This window comes from Eumetopias jubatus, unplaced genomic scaffold, assembly GCF_037043125.1.
Source record: "Eumetopias jubatus isolate StellerSeaLion01/CBP00866 unplaced genomic scaffold, mEumJub1_p1.0 scaffold_8, whole genome shotgun sequence".
Lineage (NCBI taxonomy): Eukaryota > Metazoa > Chordata > Mammalia > Carnivora > Otariidae > Eumetopias > Eumetopias jubatus.
Window position 1 is genome coordinate 23781725 of NW_028274814.1, and position 22263 is coordinate 23803987.

The following is a 22263-nucleotide window of genomic DNA, read 5'->3' on the forward strand; positions in this document are numbered from 1 at the left end:
TACAGGATGTCTTTCCACTTATTTAGGACTTTATTAATTTCTTCCAATGATATTTTATACTTTGCAGTGTACAAGTCTTGTACTTCTTTGGCAAATTTATTCCTGTTTTATTCTTTTTGATGCCATTATAAATGAAATTGTTTTATTAATTTTGTTTTTGGATGGTTCATTCCCAGAATATATATACAAATGATTTTGTGTAGTGTATATTATAAATTGATTTTGTATCCTACAGCTTTGATGAACTCATATTAGGGGTAGACAGATTTTTAATGAAGATTTTAGTGGAGTTTAGGATTTTCTCTCTATAAGATCATGTCATCTGTAAATAGAGACAGCAAATAGAGGCTTATTACTTTATAATCTGGAGGCCTTTTATTTTGTTTTTTTGTTGTTGTTGTTTTTTGGCTTTTTGCCTGACTGTCCAGTCTGGAAGCTCCAGTACAGTGTTGAACAGAACTGGTGAGAGCAGACATCTTGCCTTGTTCTTGATCTGAGGAGAAAGCATTCATTCTTTCACCATTAAGTATGATGTTAGCTCTGGGAGTAGAATTCTTAACTGTAATTTTTGTGGGAAGGTAAAAAGGTTATTTCAGTGTTCTACCCCTTCATAAAAGTCCTAAGTATGCCCATTTCCAATTGTACAGTTTCCTCAATATTTATTTCTCTAACACAATTTCAACAACCTTTGTACTTATAATAGGTCAGAAAGGGGCAGTGACATATTAAAAGGAAATCTCAGGTGGTTGTGAAGTTCAAGGAGACTTGAAATGGACGGATTTAATGAAATCCAAAGCCTGTGTCTGGTGAAATAAACACCTGCGAAGATAAAGCCCAAGCAGTGGGCATTAAGTTAAAGTCATTTTGACACTTGCCTGAGTTGTCAGTCACTCAATTCACTAGTCAAAGGAAGACTTCATTCTGAGCCTGTTCTGAAATTCTGTGTCAGTTTTTGTGCTTGAATGTTCCCTGAGTTCTCATTGTCCTACCCACCAAAATTAGTTCTACCACAAAAGGCTCTTCACAGTACCTAAAAAAAACATTTGGGGAAAATCTATTCTAATTGTATTTAAATCTGTAAATCCAGAACAAAGAGGGATTTGACAGTTACTTAATTTGATTATTTAGTCACACCAAATACTTCAGATCAAAAACTACACTCAGAAAGGCAGATCATCTGCTCTGACCCCTAAACAAATTATATAACAGCAACATCTGGTTAGCTGGGATACATATTCAGAGGTACAGGGGAAAAAATCTGGGCTTGAAAAGATATGGCTTCAAATCCCAGGTCTTTCCATTCCTAGCTGTACATCTTTGGGCAAGTTATTTATCCTCTCTATGCCAACTGTTAAAAATTTTAAAGGATAACCTTGCAGGAACGTTGTGAAGATTACACGACATGCTTTTCATAAAGTGCCTGGAACATAGTAGGTGCTATTATTACTGATAGCGTAAGTATTTCTTAACTAAAGTGTTCAGGAAATGGAGTTGTCTTACCCATTATAATTTCTGGTTTTCAAACTTCTGGGGCTGAAAATCCTTCAAAGCAATATTCATATTTTTTTTGCATCTGTATTCTGGTAGACAGCTACATCTTCCATTTCATTTCTAAGTATTTCATGTGCAACATCCCATACAAGTTACCGAAAGGTATGTCAGGCTCATCCACAAGCAGTTTATAATCTGGAATAAGTGTGATGCACACCATAAGGACTTTATGTGCGTTACCATTACACAGTATCATAGGGACAGAAGGTGCCGGAGTTTGGGCTGATGAGGCCCAGCACCGACTCGGCACACCTTCTAAACCATGGTTTTCACTAATAAATTCCAAATAGGAGCTAATGCAATTGGTGTTTGCCTGTTCTCCTTTAAAAGAGTCGCATAGGAAAAAAGCCTATGGGCTGAATTACCTTATGTCCCCAAGCCCCCAGAAAAGCCATGTCTGCGCTCTGAAAACTCATCAGCAACAGCACTGCCAAACTCCCCATCTCTCCCATTTTAGCATGCTCCTGACACAGGCTAATTGGCTCATCTGAAACCGTCCAATTAACAAGATGATGAGAACTGCCCAGCACTGTGAAGGTGAACTCGGGCCGTGTCAGTATGTGTGCTACATCACCACCTTCCAAAAACTCAGACTGTGATTCTAATCAATCCTGAGAGGTCCGCTCTGTCCTCTTTGAAAGCTTGAGAACGAGCCTGAAGACAATATATTTTCCTACCTGTGAAAACTGTATGCATCCGACAAAATTTCCTGTCTCAGAAAGGTTAGCACCCCGTTGGCAAGCAGGGGAAAAACGAAGGAGCGGAGATCTGTGTGCAGCAGAGCAGTTGCTGAGAGAGTGACTTGTTCGGGAAACTCAGCGGACACTCCTTCCAGAGTCAAGGCTGGACGCCTCCCAGGGCCAGGTGCTGGGCTTAGCGGAACAACCAGCTTTCCAGAAGACGACACGAAACTTAATTAAACAATATCAAATATCTCTTATATGCAAAAACGCGTGCGCGCGCACACACACACACACACACACACACACACGGGGCTGTCTCCTAATTAGCAATGTCAGCCACAGAAAACCATTCATCAACAACTAAAAATCATCAAGCCATGACAGAAATAAACCCAACAATAAGTTAGCAGATGGGGGGTTCCTACACTTGGTCTCCTGAAATGAAAGCAGCCCCCTCAGGCAGGAGAGCCTAGCCGCTGACGCTGAAGGACAAAGGCCACACGGTAATAAAGCACAGAAAACAAGGCCAGCCCCACAGCCATCTGCGCTCACCCATGTCACGTAGCTCTTGACAGTCACGGCTCACGGTGATTGAGTGCTCACTGTGAGGCAGGGCTGTGCTAAGAACTTGACCTCTGTCGGCTCACTGAATTCTTTTTTTTTTTAAGATTTTTTTATTATTTATTTGACAGAGACAGACACAGTGAGAGAGGGAACACAAGCAGGGGGAGTGGGAGAGGGAGAAGCAGGCTTCCTGCCGAGCAGGGAGCCCGATGCGAGGCTCGATCCCAGGACCCTGGGATCATGACCTGAACGGAAGGCAGACGCTTAACGACTGAGCCACCCAGGCGCCCCGGTTCACTGAATTCTCACAACAGCGGAGACAGGGGCTCCCGAGGACCACACTCCTCAGCCTCCCTGAGAGTTTGATAAGGAATCAAAAGTAGGACAAGAAGAAGGCAGATTGCAATCATGTTTACTCCTCTCGAAGGAGAACCGACATGCATTTCCGTCCCCTAAAGAGCTTGAGCATTTGTAATCCCAGCGCCATCACAGAAGGAGCCCTGCACACAAAAGTTCCTATTATTTACACCAAATCTGCCACCTTTCACGGTGTGGCCCTGGGGAAGGTCCCAGGCCTCTGTTTCCTTAACCTGATCAAAGAACAAGATGTTCACAAGGCCCTTTCCAGAGTCAACATTCTGTGGCTTGAAAATCCATAATGTCCCTACATCTGCTCAAGGCCATGTGAGGACCGCATGATACAAACCCAGGCTGAGCCCGGTTACCAGAGGAACCTGACAGATGACATGTTCACAATAAAGCGACATGTTTTTCACGTTCTTCCTACTTCCCTTTTAAGAAACGCTACCCAGGATTTCTCTTAGCAAACTGCAGGTTTTGATCACATTGGTCTGCATCAGGCCGCAAGCACACCAGCAAGGGGGCAGCATTAATTCTGCGGCTTTATGCAGCACCTGGCCCATTGTTGGTGCTCAATGTATGTACAAAAGTGACCTCCTTTTACAATTATTTTGAAGGTACAGCTCGTTCTCTCCACTTCACCTCCTTTTTATTTCCCTAAGTCTAAAGAAAAGACTAAGGCCTTTGACTAAATTGAAATGGAAGAAATTCATAAAATGCACTAGCTACTTCACGCAGGGATATACTTTTTGCTGTTTTCATCTGAACATCAAGCCGTTCATTTTAAGCCAAAAGAGATGGGTAAATGACAGACTAGCCGATTATATCATTAGTGAATATGTGAGTCTTACATTAGGTGAGAAACGCTCTATAAAAATATATTGATTTGTGTGCACCATGATAAAAATCAATCTATTTTATAAAATCAATAATCACATGAAAAGCAGAAGTGCCATGATGTTATCTGCTTCATAAAAGGAAAGGACTATTCAGCCTCCTTTCTGTTGTCAGACCGAATAATTACGACACAGAATGGGCCACAAGTGTGACTGAAACCTCGCAGCATTAGGAACTTTATCTCATACTTGAAACCATGTATCCGCTTAACTGGCGGCTGGAACAGGCTCAGCTGCTCTCAGGGCTGAGGGGAAAAGGGTTTCACCTGATCTGAAATCGGATCTGCTTCCTCTCCACCCCGCTCCTAGCCCACCCCCACACACAGTCACCCAAGCCAAACACTCACTTGTTCTCTTTTGCAGCCCTCTCCCATCATTCCTTGCAATGCCAAGTTCTAAGACACTGCAGGTGCATGGTCGGTAAACTGTAACATCAGAGAAGAAACCACATGAGCAAATGTCTCCCTTTTTCCAGCTCTGTGGGACCATGTAGCAAATATCATGAAAGGGTACCTTCTAAGAACTCCTTAAGGAAAGGAGCGGTTGTGACCTTTTCATTTTTGTGTCCATAGGGCCTATAATATACTAGGGTGTGTGTGTGTGTGTGTGTGTGTGTGTGTGTGTGTGTGTGTGTGTGTGTGTACCTGTGATGAACTGCATTCTTACTAGGGTGTGTGTGTGTGTGTGTGTGTGTGTGTGTGTGTGTGTACCTGTGATGAACTGCATTCTTACTAGGGTGTGTGTGTGTGTGTGTGTGTGTGTGTGTGTGTGTGTGTACCTGTGATGAACTGCATTCTTACCTCTTTTCAGTTTGACCCTCCAAATATTATTTCTGGCTACACGTTGACATATCAATTACCAGGAAATTTAGCAATCCCTGCCCTTCATATGCAAGGACAACATCTCAAAACACCCTCCTTTTTTTTTTCCTTTTTTTAAAATTCTCCTAAAAGATCTATGCTGATCCATTTGCTTTATGACACATTTTTGAAAGCTATCAAACTGGGAGTTAAAGGTGTCATATTTGGCCATGAATCAGAGTGGCAGAAATAGGCCCAAAATGAAGTGATTTCAGCTAACATTTATTGAGCACTTAATATATACCAGGCATTATGCAAAAACAAAACAACAAGAAAAGCACAAACTTCTGCACATCTCACCAAAATCTTTTAGCAATCTTAGACAATGTGTGCCATTGTTATCTCCGTTCTATGAATGACAGAGGCTCAGCATTCCACACACATACGGCCGGTGAGCAGGAGAGCCAGGAGTCAGGCCTAGGGAGGACTATACCCCCATCCACAGACAACGACCTACTTATAAGATCCAGTATGTTTTGATGTCAGCACTGGCAGCCAGGGGAAGTTGGCCGCGTGAAGATCCAGTTCTTTGCAGACATTGTGCCTAAGACAGCCAAGAATTTTAGGCAGTTCTGCACTGGAGAATTCAGGAGAGTCCCTCGGCTCAAGTGTGTGGTAAGCTGAAAAGGCCTACGATTACCTGTCATCATCATTCCAAGTCTCCTTCTTCAGGGTTATACAAAAGGTGGGGTTCCAACAGGATACAAAGGAAGCACCTTCCACAGGGTCATAATGGATTTCATGATTCAGGGTGGGGATTTTGTTGACGGAGATATTAGAGTCACGGGTATTTACTGGGGGGGGGGGGGCATTTGCAGATGAAAATTTTAAACTTAGACATTCAGCTCCAGACCTGCTTCAGTGGTCCCAGTACAAATGGCTGCCAGTTCTTCATCACCTGCTCTAAATGTCATTGGCTGGATGGGAAGCACGTGGTGTTTGGAAAAAAATCACTGACAGACTTCTAGTGATGCGAAAGATTGAGAATGTTCCCAGAGGCCCCAACAATAAGCCCAAACCCCCCATGGTGATATCACAGTGTGGGGAGCTGAGGTCCACAGCAAAATGGATCAGGCCTTCCCTTGCTCTGGGTGATGCGCGTGAGTAAAATAATCTGGATTGGACCGTGTGTTGGCTTCCCTGCCTGCTGATGCCCTCTTTGATCAAGAGGCCTTGGAAGTGTCACAGATGCAGAACCCAAGATTTTCTGTGTTTAAGTTTCCAACTGTAAATAAAATTGTTTTTTTAATCCATTATAAAACTGAGAAAGTCTGCAGGCCACAGCATTCTGAGAACACCTCAAATTTTTGCAAAGTAGTGCCTCAAAGATTTTTTTTATATACCAAAAAATGTATGACCATGCCTGGGTAGGATTACCACACAGGACATCACAATACAAGACTTCCCCAAGTACCCAATACTCTCAGTGTTCAAAAAATTGTTTAACCACTAACCCTAAGAAAAGTTTAATCAATCAGTAAAATCCCTTTGACATCAGGCTGAAAGGTTGGAGGGAAAAGTTTTCTAATTAAAAGGGATCAGACCAGTTCTGTAACTTGCAGAACTCAGTGCAAAATGAGGATGGGGGGGGGGGGGGGAAGGGAATCGTTGTTCAAAAAATATCAAGAATTTCAAGACAGAGGGAGAAACACATTAGAGGAACATGGGACCCTGTGTCACAGTGAAGCTGGCCCCAGAAGGCATCAGTGTCCAGGACCCAGGAGGTCACTCTAGAATCCAAAGGAATGAGGCCTAATGGGATGCGACATGGCCTGTGAGCTCAGCTGCGTGTGTCAGATGCTTTCTCCAGAATGAAACCCAGGCAAAGTCAGAACCTCAAACTGGAACATGAAAAAGCTCGGCTCCTGATTATCTCTGGATGTGAACTCAGTACAGCTTCAAGTGTTTCTTTATGCAAAGACGTTGCCCGGAACGGTGGGAAAAGGTCATCCTGCATATAAATCATTAGAGAAACAGATTTCCAAACAAATCCTGGAGAGAAACAATGAGTAATGTTGCACATCACACTGGCACGTCTTCCTTAATAGAGCAGGTGTTCAAAACTTTTAATATTTCTATTGGCTCTCTCCTGGTATATTCTAATTAGTGAAAATATAAAGAAACCATTTAAGGCACATAGTATATAATGAGTCCTTTATTGCACAGCTAATGATTTTGTTTAATTGCCAAGCCCTGAGAAAAAGTAAATCTGATCTAATAAACTTTTGAAAAGCACTTATAATACTTTGTAACAAGAAAAGGGAAATAATTATTTTTGTGTGATCAGAACAAAAACAATTTTAAAAAGTTCAGTGAAAAAAGAACACTGAGCTGAGAGTCAGCAATATAACAATATTTGTCCCCTACTTGTTCGACAAGCCACTAAGTAAGCAGCTCAACACCAGCCCAAACAGGAGGGATAAGGATAGAAATCACATTCCTGTGCACGTTTTACTAGCCATTTCAGAAAATAAACCAGACTTGGGCGCCTGGGTGGCTCAGTCAGTTGAGTGTCTGCCGGCTCAGGTCATGATCCCAGGGTCGGGCCCTCTGCTTGGTGGGGAGCCTGCTTCTCCCTCTCCCTCTGCTGTTCCCCCTGCTTGTGTTCTCTCTCTCTCAAATAAAAAAATAAAAAATAAAAATTTAAATAAATAAATAAATAAACCTGACTTAATCTGAATTTCTGGATATCTGCCTGAATTGCACATGACCTTTTGTTAATGGATACCTAAGCTATAAATGATGTGTATTTTGCACAGTTTTTTCTTTTGCAAATAGTCTGATTTGAAATCTCAGTGTTCTCTGGGTGTGTTAAAAAAACTGATGTTCTTCATGTTGCCTGTACGAAAATAGCAACTCAATAACAACATGGATCCTTAACCTATAAACGAGTCCTGAGGCACCATCCTCTCTCAACACAGAGGTTTCTGAGGAAGCATAAGCCAGGTCATAGAGCCCAAGTCCCAGGCCCTTCTGCACACTGAGCATAATACAACTCCCCAGCTCCGGCACCGAAGGCAAGGCCTCCAATGCACCCGTGAAGGAGGCTGAAGATCTAGAGACCCAGGAACCATAGTTATGACACACCAGCACACAAGTCTCCCACCAGTGGTGCAGATTTCTAGGACACACCCTGGAGAAGCCTGCTCCACCTCAGTCAGCCCGGTTGTGAGCCAGGCACAGCCTTCCAGCGCTTCTTCAGACAGATCTAGGGTCAATCCCTGTCCTGCAACTTATGCATCACGGGACCTGGGGTCAGTCAGTTCTCAACTGTCAAACAGTCCTTAATACACAGGGTCATTGACAAATTAAATGACCCACCAATTGATCAAGTGTCTAGTGACATATCCCATGCCTAGCAGATATTATTCTTTTTCAAACCACCTCCACGCCTTTGCACTAACTCCAGTCTTGGCAATCTCCTCAAAAAATCTAATACATCCAGAATATAGGTGTTGGAAAAAGAGAAAAGGCACATTTTTTTTTCACTCAGGTTTTGCCGAGGTACCGAGAACAAGGAAAACTTTTACCTCAGAGGGACTACATCTGGGACACTGAGGCAAAGGGCTCAATAAATCCTGAGGGAAAAACATCAGGAAATGCTACTGTATATGCCCAGAAATTTTCATCCCATCTGCAGTTCTACGGCCATCACATCTACTAAAGAAAAATGAAGGGATCATCGTTGGGTTTTAGACACACTGACATGCAGAAAAAAATCACAAAGCCACTAAAGGCCGGAACTGCAAGGGAAACGATGAGAAAGCCAAGTATGCCTTGCTTCCACAAGTAATCTCAAGACCACAACAAGCCATGCTTGAGGTGGGATATCTCAAGACGGAAAGTAACAGAAAATAGTATTTTTTTTTTTAATTTGACAGAGAGACAGACAGCGAGAGAGGGAACACAAGCAGGGGGAGTGAGAGAGGGAGAAGCAGGCCTCCCGCCGAGCAGGGAGCCCAATGTGGGGCTCCATCCCAGGACCCTGAGATCATGACCTGAGCCGAAGGCAGTCGCTTAACCAAGTGGGCCACCCAGGCGCCCCCAGAAAATAGTATTTAAAAGGACACCACAGGACACAGCCAACTGTGGTACCCAACTGACAGAAGGGTGTCATGATTCAAACTTCATTTATATTTCGTTTTGGGCTGTCCTACTGAGGAAGACTCTGTTTGGGGGCCCTGACAACTAGTCTTCTTTCCCGGAGCGCAGTCCTGATGGTAGCCAACAGAAAGAGCCCGCCAGCAGGCTGAGGGAGGAAGCAAGGCAAAGCCCCACAGATTAAAAGTTCACCCCAGCTAATCCACTGAGTCAGTAATCCACAAGCAGAAAAGCGGTGATGATCTATAGAGACAAAATCCGGAGGAAGAAAAGAGGGACGGAACATTCTGAAGAGCTTATCAGTAATGAAAACATTTAGAAAAGCAAGCTTCCTGAGCAGCTACGGAGACAACTTCGCGAGTCCGGGATTTTTAAAACTGAACCAAACAAAGTCTCCATCTGTTGCGCAGCGTGCCAAGGTACTGGGGGGCGGTTCGGGGGACACCGCGGGTGGGAGATGGCCCCTGCTCTCAAAGAGCTTCTCGTTCCGTCGGAGAAAACTCTCACAAAAGGGAAAACTCGGAACAACTGACCCTCAACTGGGAAGAATCTAAGACTGAAGAAGAGAAGAGAGGAGCCCCAGGTGGCCTGCTTATGTCTAGGGACACTTGACCCTGGACAGAAGAGACCACCCTGCAGCAGAGCCCTGGTAGTGGAAGCAGGAGACACCACAGGAGCGGGGCACAGAGACTGGAATGCATCTGCCTACCTGTGGGGCACAGGGGGACCACATCTCGCATTTGCCACTGAAGCCCCCTCGGCTACAGCAGCAGCTGTGTGTTAAATGAATACATGACAGCCATCTGGGAAGTGGGTCATGGGAGACAGTCTACCAGAAAAACAATCCCATGACCAGCTCTTCATCTATTCCCAGGACACAAAGCACACTGTCCTTCCTCCGGGCCTCAACCTGACCATCAGGATCACAGAGTATGGTCATCACAGGCCACAGAGATAGAATATCTACCAGGCCGTCACAGTACTTCTCATGTGGCCAATATTCACAAACTGTTTGCTGAATGAACACTGTGAGTCTGGCTCACTTCGCGGCCTCCAATCTCCCCCTCTTGCATCATCCACGTGACTACTGCCCCTTAATTCTAGTCCAGCCCCCTGTGGTTTTCAAGATCATTTTCCTATCTCTTTCTCCAAACTCATTCTAACAAAACATAAACTCTTTCCCACTGACCTAGAAGTGGCTGTTATTGTTTAATTTCTTACAAGAAAATGCTTTAAGCCAAAGGAATGAATCTCTAATGGTACTCCTGACCTTTTCAATGAAGTTTAAATCACACGATGGGGTCTAACATCTACCTGCTTAAAATTCAAGTCAGTGCCCCTTTATTTAGCTCCTAAAATATGTAGCATGCTTTGTACCCCCCCTTTTTTTTACAACCAAAGCCCACAATAAGCTGGAAAGGTAAGGTACTGTTATCCCCACTTAAATAGGAGAAAACAGAAAGAAGCTCAGAAAGAGCATGTCATTTGCTCAAGGTCTCATAGCTCACAAATGGCACAGTTAGGACTTGAACTTCCTTAATCTGATCAAAGCCCATGCTCCTTTTATTCCACTTACCCACTCATTCACTCAGCAAATATTGATGAAATGTGTAGGTGTCCCATCTGAGCCAGGCGCTATCTGTGTGTGAGGCCTGCTCTGTCCATGTGTGGGGAAGCCTCCACACGGGCTCCGAATGCGAGTCTTTGGCAGTGAGACCCTATGGGGGCCACAGGAGCCCCCACTCTGCTCTCAGGTCTCCGAATGTGGCTCCCTCTCACCGACTTGCGGACCCGTGGTCTAGGAGCCACAGCACGCCCGGGGGGCGGGACACACAGAGGGGGCAACGGCACTCACTGCTCCTGGCTCTGAATTCTCTCTGGAGCCAAATGCATCCTCGGGAGCTCATTTTGCACCTACAAAGTGAATTACTGAGGAACATAACAGTAACGGCTGAAGTAAGAGATCTCTAACATGGATGGTTTCTTCTCCAGTAACTGTCGCTATGTGGCTGGTGATGGGACGGTGCCTCTGAATGTTCACTGTCACCCTCATCAGGGATAACATGACATCCAAGCTCTGGATGTGGTCCAGACTAACTGTGGGACCTCAGGCAGCCCACTGATGAGAGAGCTGGCCTGGCCAGTATCCAAGTGAGTTAGAAAGACTTCAGCTTCTGATTGCAAGAAAGAGTTGATTGTGAGTACTATGTTCTAAAGGGAGGCTGGCTTGAAGGTTTGGGTGTGAGCAGTTCGGTAGAAGGCAGGACTGTGTATACAAGTGTCTGGGTGGTTGATACACAATAGAAACTGACTTCTCACAGTCCTGGAGATTGGAAGTCCAAGACAGGGCCACCAGCAGATTCAGTGTCTGGTGAGGGCTCACTTCCTGGTTCATAGACGACCGCCTTCCTGCCGTGTCCCCACGTGGTGGAAGGGCCCCAGAGCTCCCTGGGGTCTCTTTTACAACAGGGTACTAATTCCATCATAGGCCTTCACCTCCATGACCTAATCACCTCCCAAAGGCTCCGCCTCCTAATACCACCACACTGGGGGTTAGGTTTCAACATACAAATTTGCAGGAGGGGGAACAAAAACATTCAGTCTATAGCAAACAGTATTTATTTTATAAGTGAAGTGCCTTAAGCCAGATTCTCCTGTCCTACCCCAACCAAGGAGAGTCAGCCACACTTGGATATAGTTTTACCTCTTTCTTCCCACATGTATAACTAGCCAACCAGACGTCTCTTGAGCAGGGTCTCCCGTTGGCACCAGGTTCTGTCCCACTTAAGACTCTGTACACGTTTAGAGGTGCCGATGAGGGTAGAGATGGGACCATGACAATAATCCCAACAACGCCCTCACTCCCCCCACCGCCAACCTAACGCAAGTAGTTAGAAACCCACAGCACTCAATAAAGACCATCACCCCTATATCCAGAGCAGATATCCAACCTGTGCAGAGGAGTCCAATCAGCCAAGTTGGTAAAATATTGAAATATTTTCATACCAATCAGTAAATAACCACAGCCTGACCGCAGCCCCAACAGCTGACCTCTGGGGCCTCTCCTGAGATCTCCCCACCCTCCAGAGAGACTGACTACCCAGGACCCATCCAGACAGCAAGTCAATTCTTATTGCCTTCCTTATTACACTCTTCTAGATTTTTCAAATTCTCTACTAGAATGACACGTTGCTTTTATAAAGTTTTTTTTAAGGTACCAATCACTTAAACACTAAGAATGAAAACAACAAACACCTCAATAGAGCCAGTTAAACTATACTATGAAATTCTAGTTTTTGTTGATGCTTCCAGAGTCAAGGTTGACACCCAGCCCAACTTCTATGGGAACACTGCCCAAAAGATGATAGCTAGGTTTCAAAGAGTGTACGTGATACTGACATTTATGAGAAAGGAATATTTTTAAGGCTATAATCTTCATAACATGATAACACCTTCTATTTGTATAAGGCCTTACTACACCTGCCTTATCTCATTTAGGACATAAAACAGGTCTGTAACGTAAGCAGGTATAATTCAGGTGTAATTATCCCATTTAACAAACAAGGTAATCAAGACATAACAGAGGATAAGATCATGATTCCACAGCTCTCAAGTGACAGAGCTAGGACTCAACTCCAATCTCCTGACCTCGAGGTTCCTTCAGAAGTATGCCGGAGTCACCTCGTACCTGCTCGTAAGAGCCTGATTCAGGAATTTTGCAGTAGGTCGTTAGGCCACGGGCAGCTTGAAACCATTCCACGTGGGAGTATTTATACCATGGAAATCAGCAGTTGTTACAAATCAGAGCCCATCTCCTTGCCATACCATAATACGTCCACACAAGTGGAGGTACTTCTTCTTAATTCTTTAATATTCTCTATCCCCATCAACCCCTCTAACTAGCTTGTAAACCGTGTGACACAGGAGAAAGAGCACTGAGCTGGGGACTCAGAAGACACTTAGATCCCCACCTGCCAATCAGCAGCGTTTTCCCATGAGTCGTTTGACCTCTCTGAACCTCCATTTCCTTATCTGTAAAGTGAGGGCCATACCCAAATCATGCAGGTAAAAACATTTTGCAAACAGCAAAACACGACATGGCTGTGAAAAACAACATGGTGGCTCTTCCAAAATTTCAGCAGAGAATTACCATACGATCCAGCAGTGTTACTTCTGGGTACACACCCAAGAGAATTGAAAGCCAGGACTTGAAGACACACATGTACCTCCATGTCCATGAAGCATTATTCATGACAGCCAAAAGGTGGAAGTAACTCCAAGTGTGCACCAACAGATGAATGAATAAACACAACAGGGTATAGACACACCGTGGAATAATATTCTGCCTTAAAAGGCAAGGGGGAAAAAAAGAAAAAGAAGGAAGTTCTGGTACATGCTTCTTTGTGGATGAACCTCGAGGATGCTATCCTAAGTAAAATAAGCCAGTCACAAAAGGACAAATATTTTATGACTTCACTTCTATGAGGCACCTACAGCAGTCAAATTCATAGAGACGGGCGGTAGAATGGTGATTGTCAAGGACTTAGGGAGAGGGTGGACTGGGGAGTAAGTGTGTAATGGGGACAGAGTTTCAGTTTGGGGGGATGAGAAAGTTCTACAGATGGACGGTGGTGATGGGTGCACGGCACTGTGAGCGTCCTCAACACCACTGACCCATACTCTTAAAAATGGTTTAGGACGCTAACTTTTCTGTTATGTATTTTTTACCAAAATTAAACACACACACACAAATATGAAGTCTTGTTATTATATCCCAGTTGTGAAAGGAGCCAAAAGGGCCACAAAAAGCCCACGTTCCTTTTTTATCCTTACCAGGACCACAAACTCCATCTTTGCTGACTATGCTCATATAGGCCGGAAGAACCCACAAGTAGTATCATTCCTGCACATATTGTCAGATACAAGCTGTCCCCAACTTTTATGCAAGGTCTGCTCCAAATGTTCATTACAAGCTTTTTATTGTTGTTATTCGAGGCATATTCTTCTTAAACAAATGAAATTTGGGGGGTCACCTAGGACCCTACTCCAGCCTAGACAAACTTTGGGGTCACTGCCATGGATGGATTACAGTGCTAACAGTCCCGGCCTGGTCCTGGGAGGAGGGATTGGGGAGACACAGAGGCCATACCACGGCACCCCCCTTGGGGAGCCCAGGACAGCAAGCACCCAGCTTTGTCATGACTCTGCAGGGGGCCTCACTCAGCCCTCCTCTTCCCGGTTTGCAACCCATCTGAGCCTCCTCAGTCCCCCCAAAGTCCCAAGACCACAATTACCTATCTCCCTCCCGCCTTACATTCAAACATGAATTCTTTCCAGTTAGGTGTTGGGAGAAAAAGCACTTCCTTCAAAATCGCTTACATCCTGAATGGCTGGGCCCTCGACCTATTTCAAGGTGTTCCTATCTTCTGATGTTTCAAGGCAATTTTCAAGCGGCCATTCCTATCAAGGCTAAAGAAGTGGCAGCCCAGAGACAGTAGGACACCTGGGGGCAGGGGCACCAGCCCTGTGGGACACCTGCCACCTCCATCACTCTGCCAAACCTCCCACTCGGCACCCACTCTCTTCCCTCCACCCACAAGTTTTCTAACGCTACAAAAGATTTGGGGCTTTTGGGTTTGGGGGCTTTGGTTTTTTTGTGGGGGGTCTTTTCCCCCACAATACTGTGGGTCTCAGTATTAGAGGGGACAGAGTTGTGGGAGGAGGCAGGCAGGAGGGTCACCTGAAAACCAGGGACATCCGAGGCTGTACTGAAAACCTTTAGGGTTCCAGTTACAGCACCAAATTCCATTGGGTGTAAAGGCAATTGCACTGATGTGTGTCGTCATGAAAGACAGGGAGGTCCTCTGTCAAGTAGAACTGTCAGAGCCTTTTCTCCCCCTGCTCACCCCATGACAGAGGTCCCAATAAATTGTCACCCCAGACTTTGGCCATTAAAAGGGCTAAAATGGAGAGGTCAAGACAAGGGACCCGCTCCCCAGCTGTCACGCCTGTATCCTGAGACCTGGGGAACGAAACTTTTGACATCTTACCCCACCCCTCCAACGACCCCCCATAAAGATATTTTTTAAATAAACTGCTACACGTGTCCATGTGGTGTACAGACAGAATGCTGCCATTTCTGAAATACTCTCGCCACTAAAATCCATTCAGGACATATGAGCTTTAAACTACAAAACTCCACAATGTTTTGTCATATGGCAAATAAATTACTTAAGCCCTCAAGTCAGAACCTTCTCTTCCATGAGAAAAAAAGCTGACACACTGTAGCCATTCTCAGAAAGGAAAAGCACCGGTTGAAGCCAGAGCGGGGCCACGGCTGCTCCGAGACCTGTGAGCTGTCTGGGAAGACAGAAACTGCTCAGAGAACTGTTGCACAAGCTGATGCAGACAGGGACAGGCTAAAACAAAACAAAACAAAAGCCCCAGCTCAGGGTGCAGAGAGAGGTGCGGAGACAAAGCTGATGAGATAACCAGAGGAAGAATGAGTCTGTGATGTACAGCAAACTAGGTCACTCCCGCACACGCGCTGGCCCGGAGGACGTTTCGGGCGGAGTCTCTTGGTTAATGCTAGCACTCTATGAACTAATCACCCTCCTGGGGGGAGCAAATGTTGAACGGCGGCCCCATGGACCCTCCAGATCTGTGCAAATGGCCTCTGAGGAGCAGTGTTCCAGCACAACAGAGGCTAATGAGAGGGAACGAGAACATATTCATGGGACCACGCACTGTACTAAGAGTGGTTTTCATGGGCTCTCATTAAATCCTCCCTACAGCCCTGAGATTATGTGCCCGTCTTATCCTGTTTTGTGGACATGAAGCTGAGAATGGCCAAATACTTTGCCCAAACCCAGATGGCCGAGAAGCAGTGGACCACGATTTGCATTCCTGTCCCAGCGACCTCAGAGATGATATACTAAGCCACTCACTACGGTGCTGGGCCCAACACCCAGCAGTGGTTCGTCCCTGGCTGACTGAACACTTGTTGATGGATTCTTAAACCAATTTGGGCGGGGGAGGGGGGAGGCCAAATATGCACCACTCTGCATATTTGCAACAAGAGCTTCCAAAAATCAATTTCCAACAGATACTGACGTGTTCTTCCCCATGGTCCTGGCCCTGAATTTCCATAGGCAGTGCCCCTCAACCACAGCTACTGAAAGCAACTAGAGTTAATGACAGCTACTCTTTACTTAATCCCAATCACGTGCCAGGCACCTCATATACATCACTGAATCCTTACGAGAATCTCACAAGGCAACAACTTCCATCTCCATCTTAACTCAGAGAGATTAAGGAACCTCTCCAGAGGCACACAGCTTGGAACGGTTGGGCTGGAGTCACCTTTCTGTTATGGGTCATGGCCTCCTGATGCCTCTCCTACCTGACCTCAGCAAATATGCTATTTTCAAGGCTTATCCTTAAGATTTGGTGTTACCCAGAAGAAAGAATCCCTCTGTTTCTGAATCCTTCTGAAATAACTAGGAAAAACAGCACAAGACACAGAGCTGATCGCTAGAGACGTGGAATGAACTTGGTGTGCCACTGAATGAACTTGGCCTGTGGCATCCATTTGGAGGTTAGCCTTGGTCTGACTGGAACCTAAATAATCCATTTACTGCATAATAAACAGTTTTTTTAGAAATCAAGCAGGATCTAGTGACAGTTAGCCCAAGGAAAAAGTGGTTTCCTGCACCAAAGAAAGTCAAAGCAGCATAACCAACGTGAACTGAGATTAGGACAGCATCTCTCCCAGAGTCCACATATCCTTCTGTTTTAGCTACGTATGCATTGGATTGACCATCTTGAGCCAGAAAAGAAACTCAAGGCAACTGACTAGGGCACCAGGCTTCCTGCTGGCCACCCAGAAGCAGTTCCTTCTTCAGTTAAAAATATGGGTCCCCAGGAGGCTGTGAACTCCCTGATGATTCCCGGGAAATCTGGTAAGGATTGGAGGTGTGAGGTTGGAGGTCTACCACTGTGCGTGCAAGCTGATCAGCAATGAGACAGTCCCCCTCTGGGACCCTAAGCTGTCCCAGAGGAGAGAGGAGGAGAAGAAGAGAGATTGAAGGGGATTTAAGGAGATTTATTTGGGGAAAGGAAAGATTAAGGGGATTTATGGAGACCTAGCCAAAGAAAAACTCAACAAATTTACCCCTAAAATCCTCCCCTGTGGGGACACGAATGTCCATCTACCAACTCTAATTATTGTCCATTCAGTGGCCACGTTTGCACCAGAAATTTCTGCTTGAGACACAGTCCTTATCAGCCCCTTCAGGAACAAGCTCTCTACCCAAAGAGCAACTTCCCAAATCCCACCGCACTAATCAATAACACCAGTGGTTTGTTATCTTTTTCCCAATCAAGAAAAATGTTTGGCTTTTCCTCCCCAAATATAGAACATCCTGTCAAAGAAAGGAGCAGCAAGGATGCTCATGTTTATTATTTTTCATGGAATGCTTAGACTTTATTTATTTATTTATTTATTTTTTAGATTTATCTATCAGAGAGAGAGAGACAGAGGCAAGCAGAGGGGGAAACAGGCTCCTTGCTCAGCAAGGAGCCCGACGTGGGACTCGATCCCAGGACGCTGGGATCATGACTTGAGCCGAAGGCAGATGCCTAACCAACTGAGCCACCCAGGCGTCCCCGGAATGCTTAGACTTTAAATCACCAAATAAAGTGGGAGAGTTATAGGTTATAGGAGAGAGTTATATATATGGGAGAGTTATAGGCCCACCTGTCAAGGTGAGCTGCTCTTCCTATTGATAATTCTAAGGTAAAACCCAGCATTTTCACAGAAAATTAAGCAGTTCTTCCAGTTGCTAAAATATCCAGCCTATCACCACTTGCCCTCTGTGACCAAGGAGGAGGCACTTCAAAAGCCCTCTACAGACATAAACTCAGAGGGAAGGAATTCATTTGAAATGCAGAAGTTCCTCACAAGGGGAGCCCAGAAGCCCAAAGGATGTGAGCCTACCTTCTAAACTGTTTCCAAGAGCCTCCCAGAGCATGGACAGCCCTGCTCTGCAGATAGAGCAGGCACTCAGAAAATCCTTGCATAAACTGACCAAAACCATCCAATGGCACCATTCTTCCAACCCCAAAGCCTTGGAGAATCTCACACCCAACCACAGCAATTCCTTTCTGTTGTCCCTTCCAAAAAAAAAAAAAAAAAAATCCAGGATTCAATCACTTCTCATCACCTCCATAGCTACTTCCTCCTTCTAAACCACCTGTCACCTGGATCATTGCAATGGCCTCCAAGCTGGTCTCCCCACTTCTGTCCCTGAGCCCACCAGTCCATCATCAACACTGCAAGTACAGTGATGATGGAAACACCTAAGTCAGATCAAGGTTCTCCTCTGCTCAAAACCCTCCAATGTCCCCCACGTCTCTCAGAGCAAAGACAAAGTTTTGACGACGGCCTATAAAGGTCATCCATGAATCCGATCTCCCCTCCACCTTGCCCCCCCCAACTTCCTCACCCTCATGCCTCTCTCAGCTCCCACCCTCCTCCCCTGACGACCCACTCCCAGCCACACGGGCCTCTTGGAACACCAGACAAGCTTCCCGCCAGGCCCTCAGCTCTTGCTGCCTCCTCTGATGGGAACATTCTGCCTTCAGATGTCCCAGGGCTCCTTTAGATGGTATTCAAATACTAGCTTCTCAGTGAGGCCATCCATGACTACCCGGCCTCAAGCTGCCATCACCCCACTCCACAAAATCCCCCTTCCCTGCTTGGTTTCCTCCCTCATGTGTGTACTAGAGTATGTGCACCATACTCTACATTTTACTTACTTATCTTTTTCATTCCCTGGTTCTCCTACCAGAAGGTAAGCTCCAAGAGGGCATTTTTTTGTTGTTTGTTTGCAGCTATGCCCCGCGGTGCCTAGAATACAGCAGATGCTCAGTAGATATCTTTAAATGTATGAGAGGCTGAATTTATATCCTGCCCCCCTAGACAAGAGATCTGAGAAATACAAACCCCTAACAAATACCGCAGTTGGGATACCCTCAGAGAGAAATCTAGGGGCTTCCATCCCTATGTTCCTCTTGGTGGTATTCTTTCAAATGCTTCACCCAGACTCTAAAATTCTGAATAATCCCAGAATAAATACTATTAAACCAGCCAGTCAAATATACAAACCACCTGAAGCAGCTTTGCGTTCTACCCTTCCCCCGCAACATACATCCCAAAAAAAGACTGTTGAGTGTGTTTTCCACCGGGTCTTTCAGATAACTCAATCATCTGTGTCCTCAACAGGTGTATTTACTGAGCAATTTCAGAATAAGGAGTGTAAGGATGATACTAGTGGGAAGAGACGGTGCTTGCCCCACAGATATTTCTATTTATACTCTTCCTAAAGCAGCACCAGCAGGCACTCATTTAATGAAAAAGGGATCGCACTATTCTATTGACATTAAGTGGGATAAGACTTCCTATCCTGAGCTGTTTCACTTTGCTACTAGCATGGGCCTAAAAATGTCACTCCAAACAAAAATGAGCTGCACCAGCCACACATGGAAGGCTTGTAAAGAGCCCCAGCGAGTAGCTTCCTTGTACAGGTGAGCCATAAATTCTCAGGGTTCTAAGAGCACTTGAAAACCATCTTGTCTTCCCTGCCCCCCCCACCCCTGATTTTAGAGAGGAGGAAGCTGAGACAGGGAGAGAGTGGCGTGGACAAATGACCAAGCAGCCCACAGGCCACACAACCCATTAGTGGCTGAGCCAGACCTGGAAGCCAGGCTCAAACCCTCCACAATGCCCAGTCCAGCCCCCTACCGACAGCAATTACTTCACCATAAAATGCTCAGTCTATAAGAAAACCATGCATTCACACCCTGCAGAGATGAAGATCTATTTTCTAGGACATGCCATTTCCTATACTCCAGAGGAAAGGAGGTATATTGGGATAATCATTCTGTGTCATGCCAAGTACTGAGGCCTTCTCTGTTCAGATGCCTTTCATGGTGTGGAAATTACAGAAGTGCTTTCCATGAGTCTGGGGAACTTCCTGGACACCACACCAAAGCTCTCTTCCCATCTGTATTCTTCTCCAAATGGCAATTTTTTTTAAATTTCAGAAGTTGTTGAAAGGTATCTCCAAATAGAGGTGGTCTGAAGAGCCTTGGTAAATACACTGACAGAAATGTTCACTCCCCCTAATTTGCTGTTACACAACATTTATTTGCTCTCACAGTGTGCCAAGGATCTGAAAACATGTCGTGGATTACTAAACAGTAATTAGGTCTTTCACCTTATTCAGAGCTATGGTCAGGTTCTGGAATTCCCATTCAAAGGAAGTTACATGCAGCCTGCTGGTTGGGAGGTTTTTCCCGAGGCCTGACTGAGAGGCATATAAGCTAACCCAGGCCCAAACCCCGAAGACAGATCCTCTTGCCTAGGCTGGCCCTGGCTTCCTTCACCTCCTTCCCACCCTCCTGGGCCCACCCTCCCTCCCATTCGGCCCCCACCCTCCAGCAAGTCTCCTCTGACTACACAAACTAAATGACCCTTTGGCTTCAACAGTAAGTGTTCTAGCTCCTCAGGGAAAGGTACGTGAATCAGGCAGCCAGATACCAGATGACAAAGTTTGGCTAAGTGTGCTCCTCAGGCCTTTACGATGCTTTATTTTATTTTATTTTAGATTTTATTTATTTATTTATTTATTTGACAGAGAGAGAGACAGCGAAAGAGGGAACACAAACAGGGGGAGTGGGAGAGGGAGAAGCAGACTCCCCACTGAGCAGGGAGCCTGATGAGGGGCTGGATCCCAGGACACTGAGATCATGACCTGAGCTGAAGGCAGATGCTTAACAACTGAGCCACCCCGGTGCCCCTACAATGCTTCATTTTAAAAGCATTTTAACATTGAGAGAGGACAGTCTGGCTCCTGGCAGGGCTTTCCTGCCTTAGGATCCTGAAGGCATATGGGGAAGGTGTGACACAGAAAAGGACTTGGAACTGCAGAGTATCTTGAAAATGAATCCCAATCTTGATTAGTGATGCCTTTGACTTATGCTAGGTTTCATTACAAACAGGAGAGAGGTCCAGACTCCACATCTGCACAGGACAGGAAGCGACCTCCCTATTTGGACTCAGGTCAAGGTCACTGGAGCTGGCCCCGTGTGAAACAGGCATCCTGAACTTCAGACCACTGCTACGAAGTCCAAGCAGACAAAATAATGCTGATAATCTAAAAGCTTTGAAATGTTGCCATATTTAGATAACAGGTTACCCCAGAATGATGTTTTCTTTGCATTAATATTAAAATTAGCTTTCCAAATACTCAAGTTAAATCAAATTATTAGAAAATATTTACTGTTACATAACCCACAACATAGCTCAACCCCATATGGATCATGATGTGTTGTTCTGCCTAGATTCAAGTATCAGCTCCACCACTTAATAACTAGCTCATGTTTGGCGAGTCACTTAATCTCTCTGTCACCTCATTTTTCTCCAATCTGCCAATTGGGGATAATAGAAAAACCCACCTTCTAAGCTTATTATGAGAGTGAAATACATGTAAGGCACTTAGAATAATGCCTGATACTTGGTATTCATTTAAGAAAGTCACCTATAATGACTATTATTACTACGTCATGCAGTAAAAACATTTTGATCATTTAATTATTTGTGTTAGACTCTTTTAGAACCCATGCCAGCACCACAGGGCCTCAGTGGGAAGCTTCTTTTCAAGGAATTATTTCCAAGGCAGAAGGCAAAGCTTTAGGACCCCAACAAAGACCCATGCCCAAGTTCACAGGGCACCTGACCAGAGTCCAAGAGACTGTCCTGCAACAGCTCCCCTGGCCTTTCTGGTACCAGAAGGCAAATCCCCATCCTTCCCAGAGGGAAAACTGCCTGCAGTCACCCCCAAACAGCGCCTGCTTCAGCAGGAGCCACTCAAAGCCACAGCTCACTGAGCTTCCGCGGCCTGGCTGCTGCAGAGGTGAGGCTGCAGGGCTCTCCTGAAAAGCAGGAGTCAGTTAGGGGGAGATGGCCTCTGTCCACCTGGAAGCTGCAGGCAGGGGGAGCAGAGCGAGGGGCTCAGGTGGGGATGCGCCACGCAAAGGAAGGCATTCCCACATGCCGAGACTCCGCTCTCTCCCATCCCCTCCTCTGCAGCCACATAACCGGTCTCAGGATGACAAGCAAGGGCATGCTTCTTGCTTCTCCATAACTTGAGCATCCCAGCATCAAAATCCCATATCCAAATAAAC

The 22263-nt window shown here is 45.5% G+C and overlaps 1 protein-coding gene and 1 pseudogene across 2 annotated transcripts in view; one reads left to right on the plus strand and one right to left on the minus strand.

Moving 5' to 3' along the window:
• Positions 1–6022, plus strand: part of LOC114217715 (peptidyl-prolyl cis-trans isomerase H-like) — a 140561-nt pseudogene extending 134539 nt beyond the window's left edge.
• The window catches only part of CAMK1D (calcium/calmodulin dependent protein kinase ID), a 428166-nt gene that overhangs the window by 403979 nt on the left and 1924 nt on the right, over positions 1–22263 (minus strand). The window lies entirely within an intron of this gene.